Here is a 12,410-nt window from a genome sequence, read left to right on the forward strand (position 1 = left end):
TGGCTAGAAATGTATAGTGTACTGTAGTACTCCTACGAGCTGCGTGTGGAGGCAAAATTAACAAAAATGACCTCTGGGGGGAAAGAACGCACAGAGTGACCCTTCAAGGGAAATACTTCACCTGACTGACCATTTTGTGTGGTGCCCGACACCTAGGCGCCACACTACACTGTGTGACGCCTAGCCGTTCGGCGCCACACCCCCCCCCTCCCCCGACCACCTGGCAGAGCGGGCCCATCCCCCAGGCCGTGTAACGCCTAAGCCTCAGACATCACACATTGTAATGTGTGGCGCCGAACGCTTAGGCGCCACACATTGACTTATACAGCCACGGGCCAGCCCCCCTCCCCACCCCCTCCTCATTCCCCTCCCCCATCCCCCTCTCCCAGCCACGGGCCCGTCTTCAAATCCTTCTCCAAATCATCAAATCTGAAGGTTTGGACCAGGCATTTGTTGTCCAATCACTCCCCTAAGGTAATCCCCACATCTCCCCTCATTCTCATCCGAAGAAAAATCTCTTGTGGTCTTTTTTTTTTGCAAATTTGAGGAAACCCTAGTTTTTCATGAAATGTGGGATGTATATGATATTGTTGTATTTGTTTGTATGTTATGATAAGGGGTATGATGGTGTTAGGATTAGGGTTGTTTGGATGTTTGCATTATGGTTGTTTTAGGGTTAGGCTAGGGTTATGCTATGGTTAGGCTAGGGTTAGGGATGTTTGGTTGTGTTAGGGTTATGATGGGGTTAGGGTTATGGATGTTTGGAAGTTAGTAAGTAGATATTGTAGTTGTATGATTGCTTATAAAAAATGTTCAATGTTTTGTTTTTTAGGGATGGGAAGAACATGTGTTTATGTTCATCACGTGGACAAGGATGCCTTTTTAAAAGGCAATATTGATCCGGACCCGGATGAGCTTGACATGGTGTTCGATTTGTGTCCTAGCTATGGTGAATTGTTGGAACAAGTCCGAAAGGATTTGAATTGGATGGACCCTAGTGATGTAGTTGAGTTTGATGGTAGACATAATGTGGGATTCAGAATGCACATTCGTTGGAACACCATGCGTGTCAACTCCGAGCAACGTTGGCTTGCATACATGGATACGATGGCCGAATCACTAGACAAGGCTCTAGAGTTATTTTCCATGAAAACAAATGTTCCTAACTTGCAGTTGGATTTGAACCAGGTTGCATCTCCGATTGTTGAAGCTATTCCTGCACCCATCAACGAAGAGGCCAACATTGAACCTCTTTCTTGTGTCGAACATGAACCATTGCTAGAGGCTAATGATGAGCACGATGATGATGAGAATGATGGTAATGTTCTTCATGACAACAATCTTGGTGATTTGGACAAATATAATTTGCAAGAGACAATGGACCATTCTATTCCGTACTCACGTGGCTATGCATCTGAGTCTGACGATGAGGGTCCCGATGAAGAAGTTGATGAGGAAGGGTTCACAACAAAGGATGTTGAAGCTTTCAGGAAGGTATTAAAGTGTGATCACCGGACACCATTGTTCGAGGATCTTAGCCTTGCGGATGAAGTCGTGGTTGACGGAGGCGAAGGCATATTGTTTGGAGTTAGGCCACCTTCTCATCGGGACAGACATGGGAAGAATATTATTTTGTTGGGGTCAAAGTTCGAGACATTCTTTGAACTGAAGATGTGGTTGGATGAATATTCTGTTACGCATTATAGGCCACACAGAGTTGTTAATTCAAACATGAATCTGCGTTACACGGTTGCATGTGAGGATAGAGGGTGTCCTTGGATTGTACGAGCAAGACCATGGAAAGGAGGGCCAGGATGGAACATTGTGAGTTGTATGCCTCACATGTGTCGAGGCAAGAGGGTTGATGGTGCCCTTTCGTCGCAAAGCCATAGACAACTCACCTCCGAGTTCATCGCTTATAGGTTTTCCAACTCCATCTCCTCTCTTCCTACAATGAGCATAAAAAGCGTACAAGACCTTGTGAAAGCCCTCTTTCACTACGAGGTGAAATATGGTAAGGCATGGAAAGCAAAGCAAGCCGCATTCAAGATGTTGTATGGTGATTGGGAGCAAGCATACAACCGCATACCTAGGTTGTTGGGAGCTATTGCCGCCACTAACCCGGGCATGGTTCATGTGGTCGAGCCGTATGGGGAGAAAACAAGGATTCTCAATGGAAATAGGATCTGCGTATTTGGTCGTGCATTTTGGGCATTTGAGCAATGTGTGAGGGCTTTTCAGCACTGTCGTCCCTGTCATCTCCATCGATGGCACGTTTTTGACCGGACAATTCAAGGGCACTTTGTTGGTTGCAATAGCAAGTGATGCCAATAACTGGTTGATGTCTTTGGCTTTTGCTTTGGTTGAGGCAGAGAACAATGTTAACTAGGAATGGTTCTTGCATATGTTGAGAACCAAAGTATTACCGTTTAACAGGGAAATATGTGTCATATCGGATCGCCGTCAAGGCATACTTAACGCAGTTGACATTGTCATTCCCGGCCATGCTCCTTTGCATCATCGATGGTGCATGAGGCATTTATGTGCAAACTTCTACCGGGCATATGGTAGCAAGGAGTTGGCGGATGATCTTCAAGATTGGTGTCAAGCATTTTCGGACAAACGATTTGCAAGATTGTACACCGCTTTGCTTGTAAACAAAAACTTGATGCAGGTGGGCTTGAGTTTCTCAATAGGCACATTGAACTTTGGCCCAAGTGGGCACGATCTTATGACGAAGATGGCCGAAGATATGGTCAAATGACAAGTAACATGGCAGAATGCTTCAACCAGGTGCTGAAGGGTGTCCGTGCATTGCCGGTGACGGCAATAGTTCAATACACATTCGACAAGTTGAGAGCATACTTTCTAAAGTACTCGCAAGAAACAGGTGACCAGATTGCGGGAGAGAACAAGAAAAAGTACAAGTACCAGTTTCCACCAAAGGTTGACAAATGGATGGTATTTCAATCACGGAAGGCTGACTCCCAAATGGCTACCCTGTACAACAACGAGGATTGGACATACCAAGTGAATGAGCCCGGAGGAACGACAAACGATGGCCAGCAACACGGAAACAGGGCGTTCAAGGTATCTTTATCGTTGTGTGATTGCTATTGTGGGAGGCCAAGGTTGCTTCATCTCGCATGCTCGCATTTGTACACGGCAGCTTGCAGTAGGAATGTGGACGTCAACCATCCACTAACCGTGAGGGAGTCCGAGTTCTCGATCATGACCACGAAGCATACATGGGCTCCTAGATTTGGACCATACTTTGACCAATCACAATGGCCGGAGTATCATGGAGTACAACTATGGCCCGACCCGGAGTGGAAGGTTGTGAAACGGGAAAGACGAAAGACAAAGCGTTTTAGAGGAGACATGGATGGATGGGGCCATGGTGGTGGCAGAGAAATGGGGAAGAAGAAGAAGGGAAAAGGGGCCTTGCTCGACCCAATAGAGCCGGATGCTTCTATTCTCATGCACGCTTTCATCTTCGAACCCTATGTTTTGTTGAACCCTATGTGTTGTTGAACCTTGTTCGCTTGCGCGCTTTCTTACTATGAAACTCCACTATGTATGCACTTTTGGACGTATGTTCTTTAAGAACCCTATGTATGTTTGAACTCCACTATATTTGTGTTGTATGTTTTAACTCCAGTATTATTGTGTTGTGTGTTTGAACTCCAGTATATTTGTGATGTATATTTGAACTCCTCCACCACTATGTGCTACAGTTTTCAGCATGCCAGAATGTGTGGCGCCTAAGCCTCACACGCCACACATGTGAAACAGAGAGTAACAGAAGTGTGCACTTTCTGTTGCTCTCTGTTTCACATCTTTTTCACATGTGTGGCGCCTGAGGCGCCACACATGTGAAAAAGATGTGAAACAGAGAGCAACAAAAAGTGCACACTTCAGAAGCCAGTAGGTTTCACATGTGTGGCGCCTAAGGCTTAGGGGCCACATATGTGAAACCTACTAGCATCTGAAGTGTGCACTTTTTGTTGCTCTCTGTTTCACATCTTGCTTGAACAGATAACTTGGCTACTCTTTTTAACAAGGATTATTTGTAAAGTATGAGATATGTGTGTTGGTTACATATGAGATTCGTGTGTTGGTTATGTAAAGAAGGTCTAGGTGCCATGGATATGTATGAGACGCTACTAAAAGAAGGTCTAGGTTGGATAACACAAATAGTAGCAAGAACTTTAGATTACAAACAAAGTAAGATACAACGTGCTGATAAAACTAGCTGAAATTAAGATACAACGTGCTGATACAACTTGCTGAAATTAAGATACAACTTGCTGAAATTAAGATACAACTTGCTCATACAACTTCGTGAAATCTACTGAGTCCAACGTGGATATTTTCCTTTTCCATCACTGGCTTCTTCTGCTGCCTTGGCCGCACGAGCCCTTTCTCTCTTTCTCTCCCTCTCAGCTTCACGGGCATGTTCCCGCTGTCTGTAAACCTCCTCCAGCCGAAGTTTCTCTTCTTAGTTTTCCTTTTCATCTCATCAAGAAAAGCCCTCTGCTCCACACAGTACTCTTCCCACTCTTTCTTCTACGCTCCTTTCTCCTCTGCTTCAGCCTTCTCGCGGCGCTCTTCCAAGTCCCAGCTAGCCCATGCACGGCGACCTTGTTCACGAATCTCGGTCACCGCCCAGTCCGGCATTTCCGTGTCAATCCAACGATAGTACATGCAAAGAGGAGGAGGAGACTACCGGATGGATCAGATTCAAGTAAACAATAATCTGGATGACTTGAGCATACCGGAGGCCTGATATAAGCAGAAATAGATTCGGGTGGATCAGATTCATAATTGGCGCACATGAAAAACTTCATGCCCAACCAATCTGAAAAATCCGTCACCTCCTTCACCTTGCAGAGATCACCGCACCAACATTGAACTGCTTCCACCCCCCGAGGCAAACTCGCACTCTTCATTTTCTTAGGCCTGATGCTTTGATCCGAGCAAGGCAAACTCATATTGACTAAAGCGGTGGTAGTGTTCTCAAGTGAGGCTGGATGACGGAGGAAGGCAGTCCAATGCCTCCTTTTATAGACTCAGATGACCAGGAAGATGGCGGGAAATTTCTGGCCGAAAAGGAGACGTAAAAAATTTGGCGGGAACGGAGGAGGGAAAGGTGGCGGGAAAGAAGACGTGGAAATATTGGCGGGAACAGAGGAGGGAAAGGTGGCGAGAAAGAAGACGTGGAAATATTGGCGGGAACGGAGGAGGGAAAGGTGGCGGGAAAGATGACGTGGAAATATTGGCGGGAACGGAGGAGGGAAAGGTGGCAGGAAAGGGTGTGCTCAAAATTTGGCGGGAACGAAGGAGGAAAAGGTGGCGGGAAAGGGTGTGCTCAAAGGGTTGTGTTGAGGGAAAGGTTCCAAATGTGTGGCGCTTAAGCCTTGGGCGTTGCACATGTGTGGCGCCTGAGGCTTAGGCGCCACACATGTGAAAACCTGCTGGAAGCTGAATTTTGACAGCAATACAACATTTTGACAGCATATATTTTGACAGAAATTGAAAGCATATATTTTGACAGCATCGTCATCATCGTAAGCAAATGGTTCACAACACAAGTAAATGGTTCACAACTCCTAATGGTTCACAACACAAGTGCAACACCAAGTAAATGGTTCACAACTCCAAATGGTTCACAACAAAAGTGAATGGTTCACAACACAAATGCAACACCAACAAGTGCAAATGCTTCACAACTCCAAATGGCTCCGGTTCACATCTTGGGGCCTCGTCCCCTCTTAGAAACTAGCTTCTTTCTTCTCGCAACTACAAATTGCTCCGGGTCATCCGACTCATCGTCATCCTCATCGTCCATGCTTCTCATCCTTGACAAACGAGAGCCCCCGGCGACCGGGTTCTTTCCTTTCGCATAATCATCCGGTGAGTACCGCCTAAATTCCTTCCTAGGCTTCAACATGTAAGCGGAGCGTTGGAAAACCTTCAACGTCATTCCGTCCGCAACCTAAAACGATATCGTCATACATATGAAGGTTGAAAGTGCACAATGTTTTATGGCTATGTCATACCTCTGGAGTGTCAACATCATCCTCTACATTATTTCTTTGGGTATTAGCTGCCGAGGTAATGTCACCATCGTCCATACGAGCGCACGAAGAAGCTGAATTGTCTAGAGTATTTCTTTGGGATGAACCGGATCTCGAAGGTGAAACATATTCAGGGTCACGGCAACCTAAAATGTTGGATAGGCGCCGCAACTTCTTGCCCTGTTCCTGTTAGATTCAAATATAAATGACATATATAAGGTACCGTATGTTGCATTCGTGGGCAAAATAATAATAATGACACAACACCTTTATTCCTCCAGGTGTCTTCTCTAGAGTATCTTCGGACTCATCATCTTGTTTCTTGACCTCTTTGCGCTATGATCACAAGACAATGACATGCAAGTGAATAGGTGTACTAGCATTCATACTTAACATAGGTGGCACACTTACCACAAAGTTCAGGACAGCGGCGAAGGAAGTTTGGTACCCTTCGGGAATTAACTTGTTGTAATCGCCATGGGCAAGTGCATCGTACTCAGTGGGTCCTTCCAATATGTCCTCCTCGTAAGCCGGCGGACAAATCTCGACACGAGTACTCTCCTGAAACCATCTTAAGTAGTTGTTGAACGCAAGCGGACAATGCTGGCGGTGTTGGGTTCGTTGCGCACTCGAAGCTGCCTGCACACTTTGCTCGAACATAATGACATACTTCTTATGATGCTTATGCCAATCCTTGATCTTTCGCTGCTCCTCCTATCCAACCTGCTTTGAACAAAACCCATCAGTAGCTCGCTCAACACTAAAAACAAAACTCATCAGTACTTCTTTATTGTGCATGATTTTGTTACTTGTGAAGCTGTGTGTCGGTGTCCACCCACTCCGGCGGGTGTGGCTGAAACAACCCAAATTGATGCATCACACGATGCGGGAGATGAAACTCAACCGCCCAATTGCATATAAGGGGACAACGCATTAGCCAAAGATGTTTTTCCTGCAGGCATAGTGGATTGAGCTCGAACGTGTGTGCATCACCAAAGTTTGGCCCGGCACCATATGGATGCCATTCCACCTACAACACAACATAAAAGGCACAATTCATTTTACTCACAACATAAAAGCTGGAAGTCAACTCTGAAACCATCTTACCTGCTTGGGGGTAAGCGAATCCATCTCGTTGGTGTATTGCTTGTACAATAGGTTCACTTCGCTTGCCACATCCGATACCAAGTCCCACTTGTAAGCCCATGTAGGAAGCCGTACAGGGTTGCCGTGGTCATCCCATGTATTCCACTTTGAGGTTTTAGGGCGTCCAACAGGAAGGCGTTCCCAGCTCCATACTGAAAGTAGGAGCATACAACCACCAACTCCACCGTCCTTTGTGGACCTGCGACAAGCATCGTCCAACTACAAGTAACAACAAAGATGCATCAGTTTAGCAGAAAAGGATAATAGAGAGTACTTACTATTTACAATTTGTTACCTGCCGATACAAGTAAGCCAGTGCCGCCGAGCCCCAACTGAACTTGTTGCCGAAAACAGTCAATGCCTTCAGCCACATCCATGGAGCATTCTTGCCAGTGCAGTCAGCGAAGATAGTCCTAGAGATGACGTACCACATGTGCACGCGAGCATACCTCTGGATCACCTTGTCATCTGCGTCCTCAGGACAATGAGCAAAGTTGGCGGCAATCCAAGTGAAAGGAGCGTCGGCCGGGACTCTATCTTTCTTCCCTCCATCTTCTACCTCCGGCTCTTGAGGCGACATACCAATAAGGGCCTCCATTTGTTGCCGCCATCCCTCGGAATCAGTGCTCATACAAAGAGGCTTCCCCTCGATCGGAAGTGCGGTGATCATGGAAACATCTTGAAGAGTAACTGTCATCTCTCCGGTCCGGAGGTGAAAACTATGTGTCTCCGGCCTCCACCGATCAATAAGTGCAGTGACTGCCGCAGCATTCAGATTGGGCGTTGACCGACTCACAAGCTGAATGAATGGAAGGAGTCCTGTCATCTCGATGTATGGTGTGTACCGCTCATCGTACTGCATTACAGACGATGCCCCGTGAGACCGGATCTTCGAGGGCATAAGCTCCAACAAACAGATAGGAGTAAGTGATATCATTACATTTTCATCTTATTAAATACATTATTTTTTATCATATGATCTACTTACCATTTTCTTCTCCGACATCAAATAGGCCCGGTGTTCAACGTCATAAACATCATTCAAAAGCCACACTATCCTACAAATCACAAAAAATACTCATATTCCAAAAAATACTCATCTACTAATCCACTCATCTACATATTACTCATATCCTAACTACTCATATGAATCTACACATATCCTAACTACTAATATTCTAACTACTCATATGAATCTACTCATATCCTAACTACTCAAATCCTAAGAACTCATATACTAACTACTCACATGAATCTACTCATATCCTAACTACTAATACTAACTACTCATATGAATCTACTCATATCCTAACTACTCATATGAATCTACTCATATCAATCTACTCACCTACTCAAAAAAAAACCTATTCCATTTGGATACAAGGATGGGAAACAGACAGTAGCGGATGCAGAAACTTTTTATTGGTGTGGCAGAGGTTACTAATATACATAGCTTGGCTCAAATCATTAATTAAGTACTGCATAAACCTAGTATACATGGATATGTTAGGTGTGGCAGCAGCCAAACCTTGCCAAATTGCTGGCTTCGCCACTGGAAACGGAAGAGATTACCTAGTAGCCAACCTTGGGGGATCAATCCAAGAAGAAATCACCAGATCTGAAGGAGATGGGGGAGGGGATTCGGGCTTGGATGAGAGCCAGCCGCCGCCTGTTTGAATGAGGGAGGGGAATGGGGAGGGGGTGGGGAGGGGGGCTGGCCCGTGGCTGTATAAGTCAATGTGTGGCGCCTAAGCGTTCGGCGCCACACATTACAATGTGTGATGCCTGAGGCTTAGGCGTCACACGCCAGGGGGATGGGTCCTCTCTGCCATGTGGTCGGGGTGTGGTGCCGAACGGCTAGGCGTCACACAGTGTAGTGTGACGCCTAGGTGTCGGACGCCACATAAAATGGTCAGACGGGTGAAATATTTCCCCTGAAAGGTCACTATGTGAGTTCTTTCCTAGGGGTCATTTTTGTCAATTTTACCGGGCGTGGAGGGTGAGCTTTGAGTGTTTGTCCCTCCCCTGCATGCATGCGTGCATGGTGCCGGTGTGCTCCGCTCCGCTGGTTTTCGCTCGGTCGACACGCTTTGACAACACAGGGTGCGTGGGTACGCGCGCAGGCACGCAGGCAGGCATGCATCAATAAACCTCTGCCCATTTTTCATTCCAGAGGAAATGAAACGAAAACATTCCCCGCTACTACGTTTCTCTTTGTCCGCGCTTGTAGTGCTCGGAGAGAGGAGAAGGAGGAGACAAAAGTTTGCATGGGAAAGGGCGCCATGTGGGCGGGCCCCGGCGCCGGCTCGCCGGGAACGATCTTGTCTCGCTTCTCCCTCCACCTGCTTTTTTGGTTGGTTGGGTTGGGTTGGCCGGAGGAGGCACGCGCCGGCCGGCAACGGCATGCAGCCACCCAACCCGACCCCTTCCCACTCCATTAATCCTTTCTCTCTATATATATACATGGCTCTCATGATTAGTGTATTAAGAGAAACTCCAACGGAACGATCCAAACGAACGCGTTTTGTTCGTTTTTCGTTAGTTTTGATCGATCAGGAAACATTCGCGTCTGCATTTTGAAATGGTGCTGACGTGCAAAAAAACACCCATGAAATAAACTTAAAATAAACATAAATGGCCGTTCGGACGCGGCCAAAGTACACTTACACATAATTAAAACATTAAGGCTTCTCCAACAATTTATCGGTTAGCTTGTTGATAAAATATGTCATGTCATTAATCAATACCTTCACATGCATCTACTCCAATAGGTTGTATTTAGTTTGCCCAATAGGATGTAAGATAATAAATAAGATGCTCTCTCATTCTACATTAGAGATTGTGCAAGGGTGTTGGTTAATTTACATACAACCTTGCTCTATTTCCTTATTTATTACATGACACATTAAAAAATTTATGTGTCAGAATCTACCAACAACCATCTTACAACCATTGGAGATGTCCCCATCCGGACATCCGTTTGGGCCGGATTCTGTCCGTTTGGGACGACAATGGGGCTGCCCATGTTCGGATCGCTCCGTGGCCGGGTCGGTGCGCCCAACGCGCGACCGCACCCCAGGTCAGTTGGGCAACATTTGATTTATTTGGGAATAAACAAGAAAGGCTAGAAAAATGTAAATAAAACATAAACATTAATAAAACATTGTTCAACGGCCCCACGGCCTACATTTCTTAATTAACATAATTAAAAAACAGATAAAATGCGCCGCCCCGCGCTGCAGTCGTGTCCGTCGCCGTCTTCAGGCGCCACCGTTATCGTCATAGTCGCCAGTGAGGTTGATGTACGGCGGCATCATCCAGAGGTGGGCCTGAGGCCCCTGGAAGGTCGGCGGCGCCGACGACGCCTGCACCACCTCCCCGCGTGGCGATGACTCACGCTCCGGTGACCGCAGCGGGCACGACCGCTCATTGACACCGACGGGACCGGCACCCGATTGGCGGGGAGGTGCCAGTTATTCGGCAAGTGGACATCGCTTCAGGGGAGCGGCGTCCTTATCTCCCAATAACGGTCGTCACACATCTGCATGGACGTACTGCCGGAAGCGCGCCGGGGCACTCACAAGGGCAATGGAGAAGGCTGCTGGAGCAGGCTGTGGCGGAGGATAAGAACGATGCGGCTCGCTTGTGGCGCGGCGACGGACGGACGAGCACCCAGCCTCGTGGTCGTGCGCGCTCCCCCTTGCAGCCGGTGCTCCACCACCCCATTGCTGCCAGTGGCCGGAGAGCTCGAGGGAGGGGAGAGAAAGCTAGGGTTTGGTGTCGGCCCCGAGGAGGCACCAGGAGTGGAGTGGGCGCGTGCGTTGTGCCGGTCCATGGAGAGAAGGGCTCGAGCGCGTTCTCTCGATGTCCGTCAGGATCCAAACTGGGCGCATGCACTAGTGGAAAACGGGCCTTTGGCCGGGACCCTTTAGTCCCGGCCTGCCTCTGGGCCGGGACTAAAGGCCCGGCCACGTCGCCCCAATTCTCAATGCCTCCCTCGAGGCTTTGGTCCCGGCCCGTAAGGAGCCTTTAGTCCCGGTTCGTGTCCCAAACCGGGCTAAAGGGCTATGCGGCGGGCAGTGGTGGTGGCAACCGTTCATATCCCCCTTTAGTCCCGGTTGGTGGCTCAACCCGGGACTAAAGGCCTAACACGTGGCCTGTCATAGTGGTGGCAACCGTTGGTATACCTCTTCAGTCCCGGTTGGTGGCTCAACCCGGGACTAAAGGCCCAAACGGTTTGCATCCCGCGTCGTTTGGGCGATGAAAAGCACGAATCGAAGCACAGTCGCCATTTCTCTGTTTCTTCTTCTCTCTCGCTCTTCCTCTCTGTTCTTCTCCTCTCTTCTTCCCTTCTCTTCTTCCATCATGCCAACTCGCTTTCAAAAGGTGCTCGCACATGGCACGACCATGCTCGATGTCGTGTACACGAACGAGAGGAGGGAGGTGCCGTTTTTTCTTGAAAAGTTGAAGGAAAAATGGCTTGACGCCGCAATGGATCATGAGAAGTTCTTGGGGCTTGATCTGGAGTACACGGCCGATCAACGCGGTGTTGCCGTCATCCAACTATGCTTCGCATGCCATGTCTTGATCTTCCAATGGGCGAGGTAAGTTTTGAGGCTTTCTTTGATCCAAGACAATGACATTGTAAGTTTATTTGTTTCAATCATAGTTGGTTCCCTTCAAATAGTTGTAGTGAAACAATTTTGATTAGTTGAAGGGGAACACAATCTAATTGGAATAGTGTTCCATAGTCTGAAAAATCGTATTAGAATCAACTAGTGTTTAATATGTTCCATTGGAATCATAGTTGGTTCCCTTCAAATAGTTGTAGTGAAACAATTTTGATTAGTTGAAGGGGAACACAATCTGATTGGAATAGTGTTCCATAATCTGAAAATCGTATTAGAATCAACTAGTGTTTAATATGTTCCATTGGAATCATAGTTGGTTCGCTTCAAATAGTTGTAGCGAAACAATTTTGATTAGTTGAAGGGAACACAATCTGATTGGAATAGTGTTCCACAATCTGAAAAATCTAATTGGTTCAATATGTTCCATTGAAATCATAGTTGTAGTGATACAATTTTATGCGGTGTTCTTTGATCCAAGGTTATGAAAATTGCATATAGCTAGTGATCTCTCTAGGTTCCATTGGATAGCAATATGATATGTCATAGTCATGAA

At 47.0% G+C, this 12,410-nt stretch overlaps 1 pseudogene; it reads right to left on the reverse strand.

Moving 5' to 3' along the window:
- Positions 1-7,503: 7,503 nt before the first annotated feature.
- LOC123395750 lies at positions 7,504-8,342 on the reverse strand (annotated as a pseudogene).
- Between the last annotated feature and the right edge of the window lie 4,068 nt (positions 8,343-12,410).

This window comes from Hordeum vulgare, chromosome 1H (genome assembly GCF_904849725.1).
Source record: "Hordeum vulgare subsp. vulgare chromosome 1H, MorexV3_pseudomolecules_assembly, whole genome shotgun sequence".
In the NCBI taxonomy this organism is placed as follows: domain Eukaryota; kingdom Viridiplantae; phylum Streptophyta; class Magnoliopsida; order Poales; family Poaceae; genus Hordeum; species Hordeum vulgare.